The sequence below is a fragment of the Equus asinus genome, chromosome 14 (assembly GCF_041296235.1).
Source record: "Equus asinus isolate D_3611 breed Donkey chromosome 14, EquAss-T2T_v2, whole genome shotgun sequence".
NCBI classification, from domain to species: Eukaryota; Metazoa; Chordata; class Mammalia; order Perissodactyla; family Equidae; genus Equus; species Equus asinus.
The window spans coordinates 31,352,255-31,371,884 of NC_091803.1; the positions used below are offsets into that span (position 1 = coordinate 31,352,255).

The 19,630-nt window shown below is 42.5% G+C and overlaps 1 long non-coding RNA gene across 1 annotated transcript; it reads right to left on the minus strand.

Annotated features, from left to right (window-relative positions):
• Positions 1 to 310: 310 nt before the first annotated feature.
• On the minus strand, positions 311 to 19,412 carry LOC139040121 (uncharacterized). The gene is made up of 5 exons (XR_011494017.1): positions 19,328 to 19,412; positions 10,059 to 10,133; positions 7,909 to 7,977; positions 5,128 to 5,149; positions 311 to 636 (listed from the first exon to the last, which is right to left on the minus strand). It is a non-coding gene; the product is annotated as an uncharacterized lncRNA (long non-coding RNA).
• Between the last annotated feature and the right edge of the window lie 218 nt (positions 19,413 to 19,630).

Below are 19,630 nucleotides of genomic sequence, written 5' to 3' on the forward strand. Positions count from 1 at the left end.
ATGGGACCTCATGGGACTTACAAAAAACTGTGCTTCCATCAACTCCCCACAAAGCCTCCTGGACTTGGTGCTATTGGGGGGCAGCTGGCAAGTTGAGTGAAGGGCACAAAACCTGGATTGCCGCAGGGCCTCTTCACTGGTCTCCCGGAGCCACTCCCGGTTCCTCATCTATTCCCCACCATCAGAAATCGGCCACTTCCTGGGGACAGATAGCTGTCTCTCTGATCACCAGACACCCCTGGGACTGGCAGGCACCACGTGAGTATTTGCTGACTGAACAAACACAACCACAGCCAGATCCAGATGTAGGATGTGTCCACCACCACAGAAGGACTTCTCAGGCCCCTCGCAGTCAACAGTACCCCTCCCAAAATAACCTTGCTTCTGCCTCATTCCCATGGTTTCTGCCTGTTTTTGAACTGCGCGTACAAGACTCACACTGTGTACGCTCCCTGGAGTGAGTCGGTTGGTCCTCCAAAAAGCAGACGCTGACACTGAGTTAGAACCATAAAGGGTGTATTAGGGGTGACAATAAGAAAGATAAAAGTGGAGGGGGCAGGATTGGGTAGGGAAAACCATAATCAATTGCCATAGCCTTTTTATCACGGCTCAGACTCCTCTTTCAAAATCATCGTCCTGTAAGGCAAAAAGATTTGAGGTTATTTCAATGTGATCTTATTTTGTCCTGTATACATTTGTCTTCTGTAATATATCTGTGGCTTCTGATGAGCACTTTACTGTGTGGCTGCATATTTAATGGAAAATAATTGCCTTTGGATCTCAGGTATAGATCTCTGAACTCACATATTCTCAAAATTATCTTTCCTTTTTTGACTGGAAGTTCCTGAATTTCACTAGGAAAAAGGTGGGGGGGGGGGTCTTTGCCTTATCTTTCAAACAAGGATTGTGCATCTCTGGGCCTGAGCTCTTACGCCCTTAGTTTAGTTGAATGTACTTCAGTGACCATCTTCTGATAATCTTCTGTGTGGAGATATTTTCATTTGAATAGTGAGAATGGTGAGTGCCAACATGTCCCAGCCATTTTGCAAGACACTTTCATTATGTACTTAGTCTTGTCTTCCTCACAATGACCTCAGAAGCCAGTATTACCCCCTCTCACAGACAACGGGGCTGAGGCTCTGAGTAGGCCCCACTGAGAGCTGGTATTAGGGGCTGAGACAGCGGGAACACAGGCAAAGAATTGGGATACTGTGTGGTAAGTTTGGGGAGATGCAAAGCTGACAGTCAGGGGTGGTGACTGGAGGATGCAGGGATGTGGTGAGAGGGGTCCAGCAGGGGTGGCTGCTGATCAACCTTGAATCCCCCACAAAGAGTCCGACTCACTGAAGGCCAAGGCAGCCGCTCGGCTGATCTAGATCCTGTCTGCACTCTCAATCTCACGCGGGCACGATAATCCCAGGCAGACATAGCATCCTGAAAGAACCAAGTAAAATCTCCAAACCTCCAGGGATTTTTTTCTGTCACACAGATCAAGAACTTTCAGAAACCCAAGGGAAATAAGAACCTCTATTTAGATTATGAACCAAGGGCTGTCTGGCAACAGTGACAACTTGGTGAGGATAACTGCATTGCTCGCTCTGTGTGACTGGAAAACACGCAGTGGCTCTGCATGGACCTCACGCTGCCTTCACACTCCCTGCTCAAGCTGCTTGCCCTGCTGGGAATGGCCATCCCAGGCAATACATTATTGTCATCACACATGTCACTGCCTTGAAGCCAAACACAAATGTCACAAATCTTGCAGCCAAACAGCTCAAATGAACAGCCTTTTGTAGTGGAAGGTAAATATTGTCACCAGATTCACCTTGAAAGTTCTCTGCTCCACATTAAGAGGGATAGGACTTTTCAACATGGCTAGAAGTCTCCAATACTCTCTCCTACAATTTCTCAGTTCTATGTTTCTTGGAGGGGAGGGAGAGCTGAATGATAAAGGATGTAAAAACAAAAAAAAATTCTTCCTAAGTCCTTAAATTTAAAAAGGCATTGTGGTATTAGTACTTGAAACAGCAGTGAACAGCATGGAGGAATGCAGGGCTCAATTCATCCAATGAACGAAAAGTCTCAAAAGCCAAATTAGGGTCATAGCTTAGTAGCAAAACTTTCCCAAGTCCTGATTCTTCTTTTTTTCTTTTTTGCTGAAGAAGATTCACCCTGAGCTAACATCTGTTGCCAATCTTCCTGTTTTTGCTTGAGGAAGATTCTCCCTGGGCTAAGATCTGTGCCAATCTTCCTCTATTTTGCATGTGGGTCACTGCCACAGCATGGCCACTGATGAGTGGTGTAGGTCCACACCTGGGAACTGAACCTGGGCCACTAAAGCGGAGCACACTGTTATTAACCACTAGGCTACAGACCAGCCCCACCAAGTCCTGACTCTTGATGTTCCGGTCTCTATCTGACTGCAACTTCACATGTATACTTTGAATGATGCTATTAAGGATTTCATTAGTGCGTTCAAGTGATTCGAGGTTATTCTTCAACAAAACAAACAGACATTAGTCATAGTTACCCATTACTTGTACTTCTGTTTTTAAAGTGTAATCTAGGAAAAGAAGAGATTTTTACCCTCAATTCTTTTAGGCTTTGCTTCTTTGATCTACAGAAATATATGATAAAGGATTCAGAAGTCAAGAATATTAATTATAGTGATAGCAGAACCTGTCTCCCGTGGGTAAGTCCTTACTAAAATAAGTAAAGTGGTGCTTTCTAAGATGCTTGCTTGGAATTTAGACTGTTATACAATGTAATGAAACGGGACACTAGGATGAAGGAAGAGACAGCAAAAGAAGTGAAATAGAAGAAAGTGGAATTACTTCAACATGAAGCCATGAAAAGAAAAATCAAAGGATGATTATACCTTTTTCTCATGCGTGGCTATGTCTGTTTTTAAATAGGCTATGTCCTGCATGCATTGCTTTATCTCCCTTGAAAGGTGATGCAAATTAATCATAAAGAGATGAAAACCATTTCTAAGATTATTACTAAAACCAATAAAATTAAATTACCACAATACGTCAACAGCAAAAGCACGTTATTGGCACTATAAGTATAAATAACTTTTCAGCGGGACTATGGTCCCTGAAGAAAGCAAGGCTTAGTTAGTGGCCTTTCAAATGTAGGAAACAAATATGGAAGTAAGAACCCTATTTCAATGAGATTCCTATTTAACCTTTTTTCAAAGATGGGGAAACACAATAAAATGTCTTAGTCTAACATCCCATCATTAAGCAATATTCTTAGAAAATATGAACAGTTCAAACAGCCCTGTCATCACCAGAGGAGAAACAAGCGAAAAATCAAGCAACTGATGTACTTATATTCCATCCTCGAATTACCAAATACAATAAATAGATCAGTGTAAACGTGTTAAAAAACAAAAATCAAGGCTCTGGCCCGGTGGCACAGCAGTTAGGTTCACACATTCCACTTCGGTGGCCCGGGATTTGCTGGTTCGGATCCCTGGTGTGGACCTATGTGCTTCTTGTCAAGTCATGCTGTGGCAGGCGTCTCACATATAAAGTAGAGGAAGACACACATGGATGTTAGCTCGGGGCAAGTCTTCCTCAGCGAAAAAAAAAAAAAAATGGGGAGAGGATTAGCAGCAGATGTTAGCTCAGGGCTAATTTTCCTCAAAAAAAATTAAATAAATAAAAATAAATTTAAAAAATTTAAAAAAGAAAAAAACCCAAAAAACAAAACTCAAAATGAAAAGAAAACAAAACACCTGACTTCCTACAGGTTTCCCCTACTTCCACCTGGCCTTTAAAATTATCCAGAGAGGGGCCGGCCCGGTGGTGCAGCAGTTAAGTGTGCATGTTCCACTTCGGCGGCCCGGGGTTCCCCGGTTCGGATCCCAGGTGCGGACATGACACCGCTCGTCAAGTCATGCTGTGGTAGGCATCCCACATATAAAGTGGAGGAAGATGGGCATGGATGTCAGCTCAGGGCCAGTCTTCCTCAGCAAAAAAAGAGGAGGATTGGCAGCAGATGTAACTCAGGGCTAATCTTCCTCAAAAAAAAATTATCCCAAGAGATTCTTCTAAATGTCACTTGACTGGCTACTCAAAGGCCTCCAATGCCTTTCTGCGACCCAGCAGATTCCCTTTCATGAGAACCAGGGTGGGTGGCTCAGGAGGACAAGGTCTTTGGAATCAAATACACTTGAGTACAGTCTCAGCTTTACCACTTGATCATTACAGGACCTGGATAACTCACAATTTCTTTAAGTCACAAGATATATCACCACAAAGATGCAAATGTTACCACCCACCATATAGGTAAACAACACACATGAAACACTCACCTTACAGGTGGATGACACGTATAAAGCACCTAGAACATGACCCAGGATTCCAGAATCTTCTGACAGGCATTTAATTCTACTGTTTGACCCCAAAGTACAAACTTATCTTCTATTTGCATGACATGACAGCTCTGCTGCCCTGAGGCCACACTTCTCCCTACCACCAATGCTCTAGTCACCATAAGAGACACCAGCTTTTAAGGGCCTATTGTGTGCCCGAAAGCCACCCTGGTTCTCAACAGACAGCATCACTTAATCGTCACAGTCTACGAAGCCGATGCAGAATGCATTAGCCCCACTTTGCATCCTATTCACTTTGCCTCATTCTCCACTGGCTTTAGGGGCTCCTTCCACTGAAGACTCAGAACACATGGTTTCAACCTCTGTTGTGACACACACTTTGCCTGGCAGTAGTTAGGTTCTTCTCTAAGCCTTAAGCTTCTTGATAGGCTCATATAGAATCTCGATCATCTTTACATTCCCCCAATTGTTAGGTCAAAGCACTCCGGCCAAATTTCAGACTCATGTCATCACTGGCTTCCTAAACATTTCTAATCAGAGTTAAACTCCTCCCCTTCTCACTACTCATGTGATCTGTTCCTCCTCTCGGTCTCCCACTTCAATAGGTGGCAACTCAGTCTATGTCTTCATTTGGGCTGCAAACCAGGAGTAGTAAAATTGTCGAGTTAAGAGGCCAACCAGACCTGAGAAGTCAATGGATTTACTTCTAGCTGAATTAGAACCCACATCAAACATCTGTCTTGAGAAAATATTACAAGGAAAACAGAAGCCTGAAATCTTACCTTCATGCACCGGAGGGCATTCCTAGAAGAAGGAGAAGCAAAATTGATGTAAAAACATGTCATTTTTAAAACAAACCTACAGTTCCTGACCATACAGTCAAAATTGTAATCCAATTGTATTATAATAATGTTGTAGTTCAGCAAAATAAATTCATAGAATTATAATCAATAGAAAGATTTTCCTATTTAATTGGTGATATTTCATAAACCATCTCTAATAAAGAGAATTAAAGTAAATATCTTATTTTGGAACAAAAGCTCTAGTTATGTTCTACTAAATGCACACCAATCTACTTCACTTTAATAATGGAAATGGCAGGCATTTTAACATTAATATGCTAATGCACCATTTACCTGGCATTCTGTTTGTCAATGCCAAGAGCCATAATAAAGTCCAGAATCAAGGACTGTTTTCAAAGCCTCCAAGAAAACAAAAGTAAAGGCAAAACTTTTGGACTAACACATGCCTTTTCACTCACCAGAAACACCTTAGAAATCTTTTATTCAGTGTTGACTATTCACTGAACTGACAAACAATTCTAACAAATCAGGTCCTATATCTTTCCCAGATCACTAACGACAAAGGTTGTCAAATTAGAAATGGAGTGGGAGACAGCTAGAGAAAATGGACAAGCAACAACGTAATGAGAGCTAACATTCCAGAAAAAGCAAAAAGTCTTCCCAAACCTGAGTCATCTCCTGAAGACATCACTGAATTACAGCTCAGTGAAACCCAGGCAGGGCCCCAATTAAACAACATGGAAAGACACACTTTCTTGGCCTCTAGAACATATTTCCCCGATCAAAAGTTATAAATGGTCATCAGATGCTGAGTTCAGCCTGAAAAACTTGACAAGAATATCATTGCAGTATCGAAACACCACTTATAATATGTTATCACGGGAAATGCATCCAGAGAAGGCCAACGGGAAAGTCAAGGATGTTCCTCTAACATTGTATCCTGCTCAGCAGACAGTGAGCTTCCTCTACCTGATGACACCCTACCCACAGGCAGTGACAAGCAGGAGGAGCGATGAATGGCAACTGAGAGGAAGGAGGAGGATTCAAGAGTCAAGTAATTCAGCTGAGGGGCAGGATCAGGATCAAGACAACAGTCTCCTGAAAATCAGAGCAGAGGGGCGTTTCAGATAAGAGAAGCAGTGGGAACATGAAGTGCTTTCCCCTTCTCCCGCTCCAAGCTCTGTTGTACTCTGATTCTCTTTCTTCTGAAGGAATTCCTTGGGCGAGGGGGAAGAAGATATCCCAGGAACCCAGGAGAAAGACGTTTGCTTTCAAGGAATTTCCCAAGCAATATGCATGGGGAAAAATTCATTTACAATGATAGGTCCATTACAATTATGAAGTCCAGAAATCTGTTCTCAATTTTAGAACTTTTGTACCTAAAACTCTGCCGCTTTAACTCATCAGTTTCAGTCATCTGCAAAGCTCATTTATGCAGAACAATTTGTTCCCAGTTATGTTAGATAACTGAGGCATTGGTTGGGACCATCACCAAATATAGTCACGTCCTGCCCTCCACAATTAACATATTAAAAGGACTTAAAATATAAATCAAGTCCAAGGATGCCTCGGACATGAATGTGTGGGAAGACAAGCGAATATGACAAAATGTGAATATTTGCCTGGTGTCAGAAACCATTTCACTTCATTAAGGTGAGTTACGCACATCAATTAACTAGGCCCTAAGGTTGGTCTTCGTCTAACCATGTCTCCGAGTTTCCTCCTGGTCTATTGATAAAAGATTGTTATACATGTTTGGTGAGTAAAATGCTTTTCAAAGAAGAAGAAATTTGCTAAGCACCATAGTACATAATCAAGTCAGGAAATTTTGCAAACAGATGCATTAGAAAAAATGTTAAAAATTACCTTGTCCCTTAAAGATAAGCACTTTTTCTTATCATTCTATGGTGTTTTCATGTAGCAATTTTTTTCATTCTAGGTATACATAGAAGCATATACATTTTTAACTACAGTGTATAGAAACTCATGGTTTCTGGTTTTTCCACTTGACAATAGCATTGTCCATTTCCTGAAATGTCTTTGAAACATACAAATTTTAAAAGCTGCCCGATACAGTCACCCCTCAGTATCCTCAGGAGATTGGTTCCAGCAATCTGGTATCCATCCCCCAGCAGATACCAAAATCAGAGGATGCTCAGATCCCTTACTTGGTCCTCCATATCCATGGATACAGAACCTGCACATATAGAGGGCCGACTGCATTTCACTGTGTGGATGTACAATAATTTAACAATTCTCCTACTAAGTATCATTTAGGTTGCTGCTATCTTTTCACTATAATCAATACTGTCCTATTAAATATCTTCATACAAGATCTTTAACTGCATGCCTGGTTATTTCCTGAGGGTGGATTATGAGAAGTGGAATTATACTCAAGAAAAGAAAATGAACATTTTTAAGGTTTCAGATACATACTATTAACCTGTATCTAAGAATGGTTACGAGATTTCACAATTCTCTAACAGTGTATGAAAGAGCCTATCAAGCAATTAAAATTTATTATTTCTTTTTGATAGAAAGGATTTCAAGCTTGAAGTTTTCTTATGGAGTTTATAGTTGTTTACTGAGTTCTTTACTAAAAAAGATTAGAATATTTTACAAGGTTGCTTCAGTTTCAAACATTAATTTGTATTCTTGTTAATAATCTGAAAGGAAACAAATGAAAGGCCCAGTGACTATAAAAAACCCCTGCATATTTAGGAATCAAAGTCTACCTACAAAGTACTGTAATATACTCACAGCGAAGAGCTTCTTCCAGCAGTAAATGGCCAATAGAGCAATTTGCAGGTAGGCAGTAATAACGACAAGCTGCCAAAGAAAACATAAAATTCAGGGCCAGGATGGAAATGGTTGGGCAGAATATCAAATAGGTGGAATAAAAATAATGTTAACATAAGTAAATGAAATAATAGAAAGTCTCAAAGAAATTGAACATATAGCAGTCACAAAGATTCGTTGTTCTAAAGTAGTGTCTAAGAGGTGACCACGCCCCTCAGATATCCCCAGTGGATTCCACTGCTTCAGAAAAGATCAGAACTGGCACTCGCACGTTTCTTTAGTGGCTGGCAGTGTTGTCAGGCCCTGTGACTGTGGGCATCTTGAAGCAGAGCTCAATTTCCAGTTCACCTGGGACCCTACCAGTTCCTGTGTCTAATGCTGGGCCAGCATCTCTCTGAATCACAACTTTCTTTTGATAATTTGAATTTTATCACTTAAAGATCAACATAAGACAAAAAACATAAAGTCAAGAAAAATATGACTTTAATCAGAAATAATCAACTTTTGAGGCTCGTATAAACAAAAGTGGTGATAATGTATATGGTACAAATATGTGTAATTCCTCTAAGATCTTAGATTTTAATTCTATTACATTTAATGTAAATAAAGACAAAGATTTCCACTTAGCATGTGCAAACTGCTCCTGAGAACTGTTCTGCACTGATTGCTCTAGATTTAACTGTATGTTCTTGAAAACTAGATACCTTAGTTCCAAATGCTGTCTTTAAACAAACAGAAGTATTCATTCAAAAGAATATGGCTCAGAGGGAATGAATTATTTACTAATTCATGCAACAACATGAATGAATCTCAGAAACACTGTGCTGAACAGGATAAGACAGGCACAAAAGAGCACATACAGCACGCGTTTATTTACATGAAATTTTAGAACAGGCAAAATTAACCTACAATGAGGGCAGGGATTGACTGGGAGGAGAGTGAGGGCACATTCTGGGAAGACAGTAATATTCTATATCGAATGAAGCTGGAATATACTGGTATATATATTTGTCAAAACTCAGTGAATGTATTTTCAGATTTGTATATTTCACTCTATGTAGTTTTATATTAAAATAAAAATATATGTAAATAAATATTGAACTCTAGTTACTGGCAGGCATGATGAAATATTTAGGAAGAAATATACTGATGGCTGCAATTTAATTTGAAATACATCAAAAATAAGAAGGACTCATGGATGGGTAGAGAAATGTATGGGTAGATACATGATAAATCAAGTTTAGTAAAATGTTAGGGAACCAATGTTGCTGTGTGTTTGAAAATCCCCATAATAAAATGTTGGTGGTAATTAGCAAGACCAAAATGCCACGTCAGTGATTGTTCTATTGAACGAGAATTCCAAAAATAATTGTTATTAATGTACTAGATATTTAAAAAAATTTTAGCACATTCCCAATTGGATTTTTTTCTCAACCAGTTCATCATGGAACTGCAAACTCCAAGTACACACTGGACAGTCCTGCAGAGGTGCTACTCCAGGGTTATGTTTTAAGGGGCGTGACCAAAGGGAAATAACCAGCCCCATGGCTTTTTTTCAGGTAGAGAATGAGTCAATTGTGGTATATCCCATATCAAGGAGCTCTATACAGCAATGAAAAGGAACAAACTATGAGTATACAAAATGTTATGGGTAAACATTGAAATGATATTGCTGACCTGAAGAATCCAGGTTTTTAAAAATAATCCTATATGATTCCACTACATAAAAATCTATAGACTATACACCAGTGGCTGAAGGTAACGCGTGTGGGAATAAAAGGGGGTGAAGGCAGATGGAGGCGAAGGAGCATGAGGAACCTTTTAGACGTGTTCAATATGTTTATTATCTTAATCGTGGTGATAGCTGCATGGCTGTACACATATATCAAAATTCAACAAATTATATTCTTGAAATAAGTGGTGCATCTTTTACACCACTTATTCCTCCATCTAGTTTCAGAAAAAAAAATGGATTTACAAAGTGTTAGAGGTTTTTATTTTCCTGAAAAAAACTTACAAACATTTAAAAAAGTTAGTTAACAGAATTTAACTTATGAATTTCTAAGCCAGTTTGTAATTGACAAAAATAAATAAATAAATTACAAACTTACCTGGGGATTTAAGTGTGGGCATGCATGAAATGCTTGGGTGTAATTCTTTGAAAAATATCCAAAAAAATCCCAATCCTGTATGAATGAATGGGAAAAAATTAAAATTCTATATTCAAACTATAAACAAGAGAAGTATATATAGATATGAGCATAACTAAGATAGGCAGATACTATTATAACTACACTTGAATTAATCTACCAGTAAAAATTAAGTATAGAATACCCTTAAGACCGAACCTCTAAAATCATTGATAATATTTTCTTTCAACATTCATTTTTATTTTGAATCAGGGCAGATAATGTCAGATTTCTGAACTGCATAAAAGATTTGCATAAGAGAGGAATCTTGCATGTTCTATGGTTAAAACTATGAGAATCAAAACTAGTCAAAAACACAACTCTTAGAGTGGCGAGCCAGAACTCACTGTGTATTTCACAGTATTGCTCCTAAAACAAGCAGAGCCGGCTGACCCAGAACTCGACGAGGACAGCAGGGGCCAGAGCCTGGCCAGGCTGCTCAAGAAACCTGCACTTAGGTCCCCTGTTGGCAGACAGGACCGAGTTCCCCTCAAAGAAATCCAAAGAAGCTGTTATTTAAACCACAGTGTGAAGCAGCAGGATGAAAAGGAAGGAACCACTGATGTCCGAGGTTTACTCTCTGTCGAGTTTCGGTGACCAGGAGACCCCAGCAAGAGGAAGAGCAGCCTCTGCGCCTCCATGTCCTGGTTCTCTCAGGCGGCACTCAAGGTGCCAGGGAGGAGTATGGGGACAGGGAGGGGTGTGGCAAAAAGGTGGGGAGTTGGGTAGGCAAAGGTCTGGCAGGGGTGGGGGGAGACAGGGCAGACCAAGCCTGAGAGGTCAGTAGGTCAGCAGGTCAGTGGGACACAGGACAGGTGAAGTGGACTCTCAGGAGCAGCTGGAGGAGATGAGCCTCCTCTGAGCCTTCTCCTGTTGGGTGCAGCCTTAGCAACCCAGATGCTTTATAGCGTAGTGTCCCTTATCCACGGTTTCACTTTCCTTGGTTTCAGTTACTTGTGGCCCAAAAATATGAAATAGAAAATTCCAGAAATTAACAATTCATAAGTTGTAAATTGTGCACTGTTTTGAGTGGCGTGATGGACTCTCTCACCGTCCTGCTGTGTCTTACCCAGGGCATGAATCATCCCTTTGTTGGATCCCAAGCCATCGACATAGTCTGCTCCTGACATCGAACCATCGATACGGTCATGGCTTAATGATCCTCCTTCTGAGTATGGTCAGAAGGTCAATATAGCCTAATGTCATGTCACAATGCCTATGGCATTCACCTCACTTCACCTCATCAGGTAGGCATTGTATCATCTCACGTCACCACAAGAAGAAGGGCGAGTACAGTACAATAAGATACTTCGAGGGAGAAACCACATTCACACAACTTTTATTACAGTACATTGTTATAATCGTTCTATTTTATTATCAGTGATTGTTGTTAGTCTCTTACTGGCCCTAATTTATAAATTAAACTTTATCACAGGTATGCATGCATAGGAAAGAACATAGAGTTTGGTACTATCCACAGTTTCAGGCATCCCCTGGGGGTCTTAGAACGTCTCCCCCTCAGATAAGTGGGGACTGTGGTACTCTCTCTTGACCAATCTCCTGCCTTCCCCCGTTCCATCACAGTGGACCCCATATGACTTCATTGTTAGAACACCCCTCCCTGACCTGATGCCCCACCACACACGATCCTAACGACAGTTCCTCTCTGGAACCTTCCAGGACCTTGTGATTCTGGTCCTTCCCACTCAACCCCCTTCTTTCTGGAACACTGCAGGTTTCCCCACAGTCAGTCTCAGCTGCAAACCATATAAAACAAACGATGGCGAAACTGCAAAAAGAATCAAATACACAAGCAGAGTAGGAGATTGTTACCCTCCCTCTCAGCAATTCACAGACTAAGCAGACAGAACATCAGTAGGGATGCAGAAGATTAGAACAGCAAAGCATCTTAGCCTGATAGAAATATATACAGAGAGAAATTATTACACCAAACAACTGTGGAGTATACATTATTTTCAAGCACATGTGGTATATTTACAAAAATTAAATAAATATTAAACCTATTTGGATATAAAGCCAATTTCAATATATTTCAGAGAAATGAAATCCCACAGAGGATGTTCTCAGATTACAATGTAATTGTGCTGTAAATCCATGATAGAAACACAGACTAGAAATTTCCATAAGTTTGGGAATTGAGAAGTACCCTTAGGAATAAAAGTCAAGGGTTGGCCCAGTAGCCTAGTGGTTAGGTTCATGTGCTCTGCTTCTGCGGCCCACACTTCACAGGTTCAGATCCCGGGCATGGACCTAGCACTGCTCATCAAGCCATGCTGTGGCAATATCCCACATAAAATAGAGGAGGATTGCCATAGACATTAGCTCAGTGACAGTCTTTCTCAAGCAAAAAGAGGAAGATTGGCAACAGATGTTAGCTCAGGGCCAATCTTCCTCAGAAAAAACAAAACAATAAGAGTCAAAGATTATATTGGAAATGAATGACAATGATCGTAACATTACGGCAATAAAATACATCTCCATCTGCCCTGGGAATTCCACTCTGTGTGATGAGATTGTATGATCTCTGAATCATCCTTGATTAAACGGACATCTTCACACCTGAAACAGTGGTGAACATGTCACTTATCTGTCACCCTGCTACCTGTTAGCATGGCTTTACCTTACAAACCTCAGTGGGGGAAAATCCAAGCTGACTCTCATGATTGATCTCCCGATTTCCAGGAAATTGAGCATTTTAAGAGAGAAAGTTCATCAGCTTCTCTCCTGGGGGGTACTGGGGACAACACCCAGAGAGCTTGGCAGCACCAGGAGTGATGGGTGGGGAGAGCCACATAGGCGGGCAGGGGCCCAGGGACCCAGGTGACTAGGACAAACCCCACTGGAGATCATCTCTCCTGGGCCCCGTCCTGAGCTCCCTGAGGTGCTGTTCTGCATGATTGTGCACAGTTTCCCCAACTCATTCAGGCCCATAGCAGCTTAAAATCATTGCTTCAAATCCCACCACTTTTTATTATTATGTAAATTTATAGCAAACAGGAAATATTCTATCACTTTATAGAAAATCAATGTCTTTTACCATAAATATAAAGAAATGATTAAAAACAAAACAAGGACAACAAAACAATAGTGCACATGAAATTCTGTTTAGATGCTGTTGGCTGCCTAAAGAACCCCAGAGGTGGGCTGACCTGGTTACACAAGGAGAGACCAGTACAGAAGGTGTGGAAGTCAGACTAGCCTAGAAGTGAACGGAAGAGAGGCCCAGCCTGTAAGGGACTGGGGACTTCCATGAAGGGCGCCAGGGTCACCCTGATCATAGCTCCAGCAGGGACGAGGGGGAGAAGGAGAAGTGACAGAGGTTGGGGGCCGGGAACAGGGGATATCCTTCCTGCAGCCAAGGAAGCGCTTGCTCCGCAAAGCCAGTGTGAGCCTCCCATGCAGGGGAGCCCTTCATGGCCCCTGAAGGCCAGGCCAGGAGCCTTGGGCTCAAGACCCGGCTGTGCTGCTTTCCAGCTGTGTGACACTGAGCTGGTTTCCTTCATTAAAATGAGAATGTCCATGCCATTGTCCAAAGACTGTAATAAGGACAAGAAGAAGTCATGTGCTGAGGCCCCGTGCTCAACATAATCAGCAGCATCATCTCCCAGGGGCATCTGTCCTTTGGAAACCAGTGCCTTGAAAGTGTGCAGCCATTAAAGGCCATAATGATACAACCAAAGGCCCCTCCTGTTAGCAGCCTGTGCTAAATACTGCTTTTCCTCCAGAGGAAAAGGCTAGTACTGTTGGCTACCTAACCTTCACTCTGTTATCCTATGAGATTTGGGGAGCAGAGCACTGTGAACCACTCAGGGGGACCAGCCCCATCCATTAGCGCTTGTCACCTTCCTCAGATGCTTTATGGGGTTGTCCCTGACTTCACGTGCTGCTGCTGCTCCTTGGTGAGCTGGTCTCAGTCCTGGGACGGGAACTACGGGGTAAGGACAATAAACGCCTTCACCCCCTGCAGCGCAGAACCAGATGGGGGGCTCAGGTTGAGTGCCAACCACTTATATGGTTTGAAAAGTAAATGTTCATGAAGGAAAGGAAAGAGAAGTTGACTTTTGAGCCGACAGTGGTTAAGCGCATGGCGGCTTTGGAAAAGGATGGGACCTGGCTCAAGTCCCAGGACTTCCAATCTCCACTCTACACCGTGGAAACTTACTTAAGCTCTCTTAACCCCAGTTTCTTTCTCTGTGAAATGGGGGCAGTAAGGTTCATTCTTCACAGGGTTTCTGTAAAGATTCCATGAGATAATGCATATGAGACATCTGGCTAGTTTAAATTTATCATTATTCCTATCATTTTTCCTATGTATATATTTTTTCCTATATCCATATTTACTCTTATTGTATGTTTTTGGCTGAAGGCCAGTGGGTATTTAAGAAGTATTGGTGATTTATTATTTTTACATTATTAATTGCACAGAGCCTCATATACGGAAGATGCTCAGTAAACACCTGTAGAGTCAATGAATGCATGCTCTGGAGCCAGACTGCTTAGATCTCCATTCTGATTCCACCGCTGTGGCATCTGGGCAACTTATTTAACTTCTTTAGGCCTCTGTTTCCTTATCTATAAAAAGGGTATAATAAGAGTCCTGAACTCATTAGGTTGCTGTAAGGGATAGATGAGGGGGCACATAAGAGCTCATTAAGTACTGGATGTCATCAGCAGCACCAGCACCAGCACCAGCACCAGCACCAGCAGCAGTTTCAGTCACAGATGAGGCCACAGTGCCTCCTGGTGACCACACAGTGTAAGTGCACATGCACACCAACTGGCGGGCACCCTGCCCCTGTCCCCCGCCCCCCCACCTCCCACCCCTACCCCACCCTACCTCCAAGGCTGGGTTGACATGGCCTGGAAGTTTCCCCTGCACCTGCCTTCCCAGCGCCCACACACAGACATGATGACCTCTGTGTCCTCATCCTCCCCTCCCCTCAAACTGGGCCTGTGGGGCTAGGCAAGCTGAGAGCTCCGCCAGGGCATTCTCCACTTCTGCTGGCCCCATGAGATACCTGGAGGATCAACAGTTCCTCTAAGATTTCTGAGCAGATGCCAGGCACGGGGGACCCAGGTCCTCAAGTCTCATGTTTTGGAGGGTCACATCTTCCCTTGGCATGGAGGATAACTGTCACAGGGAGCCAGATAACTGCGACCTGGCTTGGTCATAGGCCCAAAACATGAAGACCTGAGCATTCCATGCTAGGAGATATAAGACTCATATGCTGCCCAGAGCTGCTCATCTCACTGCCTCTGGTGAGGGAGGGCAATGTTCTGGCCTCCCCGAGCTCTAAGGCTTGGCTCAAGCAGCTTCCTCCAGCGTAAAATCTATTGGAAGCCTCCAATTTTACCTGAAACATTCATGCAAATTCTGCATCCTACTCCTCTGCATCCTACTCCCCATTGTATCAGCATGTTTTAGAAAAAAGAAAAAAAGACTCTCAATTTCCTAAATATAAAAGGGAATTTGGTGCTGTAGGATAACGTGACCTTTTCTTTAAAAGCTATGCTATTTTAAAAATCTTTCCCGTCCCTCTTTCTGAACTCCCTCCAAGACTGAAAAATCTTTGTTCAACAAATATTAAGTGCCTGCTACGTGCCAGGCATGATTCAAGGTCTTGGAGATACAGCAGAGAACAAACATTGTCCCTGCTCCCAGGTAACTTACGTTCTTCATTTTTACACTTTATTGCACTTAAACTTCATAACAAGCTTAGAAAGTAGACAGTTACTATTCCCAGTTTCTCTGAAGGAAAACGGAGACTCAAAATGGGGAAGTAATTTGTCCAATGCCGCATAGCTAGTGTTGGGGCCTCAAGGCTGAATTAATGCCTGTTTCATTCTAAAGTTCATGCCATATGTTTTCTGGCACGTGGACTGTAATTTTAATACAGTCAATGAGGTTTTCCTAGGATGATTTTCCTTTCTAAAGCTGAAGATTGCCTCCTACATTTCCTATCATATTAGTGCCTCAGTGCATGGGTTTTCTGGTGCATTAAGATGCCACTCTAATGTGCAGCCAGGTAGCACATGGAAGTGTGAACAAGGTCAACATTTCTGATACTTTGAAACATTTTAAAAACATAGATCTGCTGATACTTTGAACTAGAAGTGCTGAGGCGTAGATTCCAAGTCTGGTAAGGAACAGCTGAAAGAATTTGTAAAAGGGCCTCTGCATCTCTGTGTCCAGGTTTCCGATTCATTCATCCATTCAATGAATATTGATGGAAAACCTACACTTTTCTACACAAAGGACATCATGGTAAGCCAAAACACACAACCCCTGACTCATGGTGCTTATATATAGCAGAACAAAAGATTTAACCTAATAATATTCTAATAAAAATATAGCCACAAACTGAAATACACTCATGTGCCGCATAATGACGTTTTGGTCAACGATGGACCACATATTCCATAAGGACAGTGCTGTATAGACTAGGTGTGTAGTAGGCTATACCATCTAGGTTTGTGTAAGTGCACTCTATGATGTTTGCACAATGACAAAATTGCCTAACGACGGATTACTCAGAATGTATCCCCGCTGTTAAGAAACACGTGACTGCTCTGAAGTGAAGGGCTGGGATTCTGTGAAGATACATTTTTAAAGGAAATTAGCTTCTTTTAGGCATCAAGGAAGCCTTCCCTAAGAAAGCCCTGCTTGCCCTGAGACCTGAAGGCTGAACAGGAGTTCACCAGGTGAGGGGGCGTCCTGGGCGGAGGGAGCAGGTCGCACTAGAGGAACTCTCAGAAAGTTCGTGCACAGACTACAGAGCAGGGGGTTATGATGCCGAGAGTCATCGGAGAGGTGGGCTTGGTCCAACCTTCCAGGCCATTTAGAGCCAAGACAGCAATTGTCGCCAATATCTGTTCTCTCTTCTCTGCCATTTTAAGACAACAGCTGAGTTTAAGATAAATGATGTGAGGCTTAGAGAAGCTAAACCACTTGCAAAGATCACACAGTCACTTTGGGTTGGAATTTTTTAGTTGAGGTATTATTCAAATACCATAAAATTTACCATTTTAGGTGTATAATGGGTGGTTCTCAGTATATTCATAAGGTTCTGCAACCACTGCCACTAGAACCACTTGCTTTTAAGCATTACCTACTTTGTTCTCTTCCCATCCTTAGAAAAATTATCTTAAAATATTTAATTGAGATAAAAATACACATTTTAAATTGCACACGTCTTTTAAAACAGCTTGATAAAACTTTTACACGTGCATTCCTCTGTGGAGCCATCTACCAGATCAAGATGCTCAGGTCATCTCCACCTGCCTAGCTGGCTCCCCATGCCGCTCCCACTCGGTATGCCGCTCCCACTCGGTATGCTTCTCCAAAGTAACCACTAACCATTCTTAAAGCCCCATAGTAGGTATCGGAAAGGCGCTGACTTAGAAGGGTCAGGTGTCAATCTCGCATGTTATGAAGCAAAGAGGCCTGACCAGATCCACACCTGCTCCCTAGGACAGGCCTCCTTCTCAGAGGTGAGCAGAAAGGTCCTGGGAAGCTTCGTCCATCTTGAAAGGGATGGCGGCCACAACTCTCATGGCCCTGGTGGTGTGGGGGCTAGGAGACTTCCTTCCTGGCCCTAAAAGACTCAGTTGGTTCCGACTGAACTGTGGGAAGGGACTGTTGGGATCCTCATTACCCCAGGCCCTCCATGGGCAGGATGATGCTGAGGGAAGCCGCATTGGCCATTAACACAATGATATTCAGTAAGGAACTCACCGCTTACATCACTGATCACTGTGACGGCTTTGTCATGTGTCAGCATGGTACCCACATAAAGACAGTGACAGAGTCATACTTCCACCCATGATCCTACCATCCCTAGCACAACTGAAAACACACGAACCCTTTCCTAGATAGGCTTGTCTTTGGGTGATGTTCTGAAATATGCATCCCAGGCTCAATGAGGAGTATGTATTCCTGACCCTACTTCTAGCAGTCTTGTTGATAGTGTCAGTCGATTATAGACGAGATATAAGATTTCAAGATGCCAAGAAAGTTGATGGTCGAGAAATATTCAAACCACTCATAAAATGGCAAAGGAGGATGTCAGAGAGTTAGGCCAGTTACATGAGAAGGAGAGAAAATAAAAAGGAGTGAAGTTACATTTGATTCAAAAAGGATAAAGAAAGGAGTCAATCTTGCAGGAAAATATGTGAACCTCAAACATTTTAGATGAAAAAACGGAACAACGTAGTGACGGTGATGTAAAATGAGAAATGAATTAAAACATTTCATTACAGTTGATGTAAAATTCTGTCAGGAAATTTATACACTCAACTCTTTTCCACCAACAGATGACTATCTAATTGTTTATCCTCAAAATGAGAAAAAACTTGAAAAAATAAACAGGAAATTATTAAATAAAGTAAACAATTTAATACAGGACAGAAATAGTCAAGACAAATTTCAAAAGAATAGATATTTTTGGAAAGAAAATAATTAGTTTTTGGACACTGAAGCTAAAGGACACAGGAGGGAAGAGTTCATACAGCACTTTCCTGAAGTTCAAATTTCCTGTCTTCAGTGCCCAGTCCATCTCCTACGGAAAACAAGGCAGCTCAGGCCATTCAGAAGATCCTGACCTAGAGTACGACAGGAGGGACGCAGGAGAGCACACTGGCCAACAGAGATGGCACCGGCAAGAACTGTGACGTTGCCCGCGATCTAGGAAAATTGCTAACAGCACAAAGCACCCGGTATGAAATTGGAGGGATGGGGGTCTCGCGTTTCCTGCCTAGGAGGAGGACAGAGGAAGTTCACAAACGGCTCACCAACTAACCTGAACCAGACAAGGAATGAAAAACCACAGCCAGAACAACACCATGGCAAGGAGTTAGGTAAGGAGTCGGCTGTGCCAGGAGACTTCAGTGGGTGTTGTGTCATCCTCCGAGTGGAAGTGACAGAAACACTGTGGGAGAGCCCTGCAGTCCTCAGCCCAGAAGGACTGAAGGCTTCTGGGTCAGAAAAGATGAGAGGGGAGAGGGGAGGAGGCTTCTGGCTCCCAGGAAACGCTTTTTACTAGCACTAAAGTCAATGACACAGTACACTTGCAATGGAATACACTAAGCCTGTAGGAGGAAAGAAGATGCTGCTGCAGCACAGGGGCATGCTTCCAGAAACAATTGCAATAGAAAAAGACCCCAGCATTTACCTCGCCAACGTGCTGCTTCATCTCATCCTCCACCAGGGGGCAGACGTCGTCCACAAAATGAGAAGCCGCAACAGGTGCCACACCTGAGAAAAATCAAGACAGGAGAAAAGGAGAAGTGGTCCCTCTAGCAAGACCCTGAGGAAGGAACAAGGGGCCTAAGAGCCATCCTAGAAGAGTCTGATGATCATTCCAACCATCAGTGCACTGATCAGAGAGAAATGGATACAAACAGGCCTCAGCTCACTGGCTAAGTTGCCAGGGAGAGCCATCCACGACCGACCTTGAGGAAGACGCCCCCGGGGC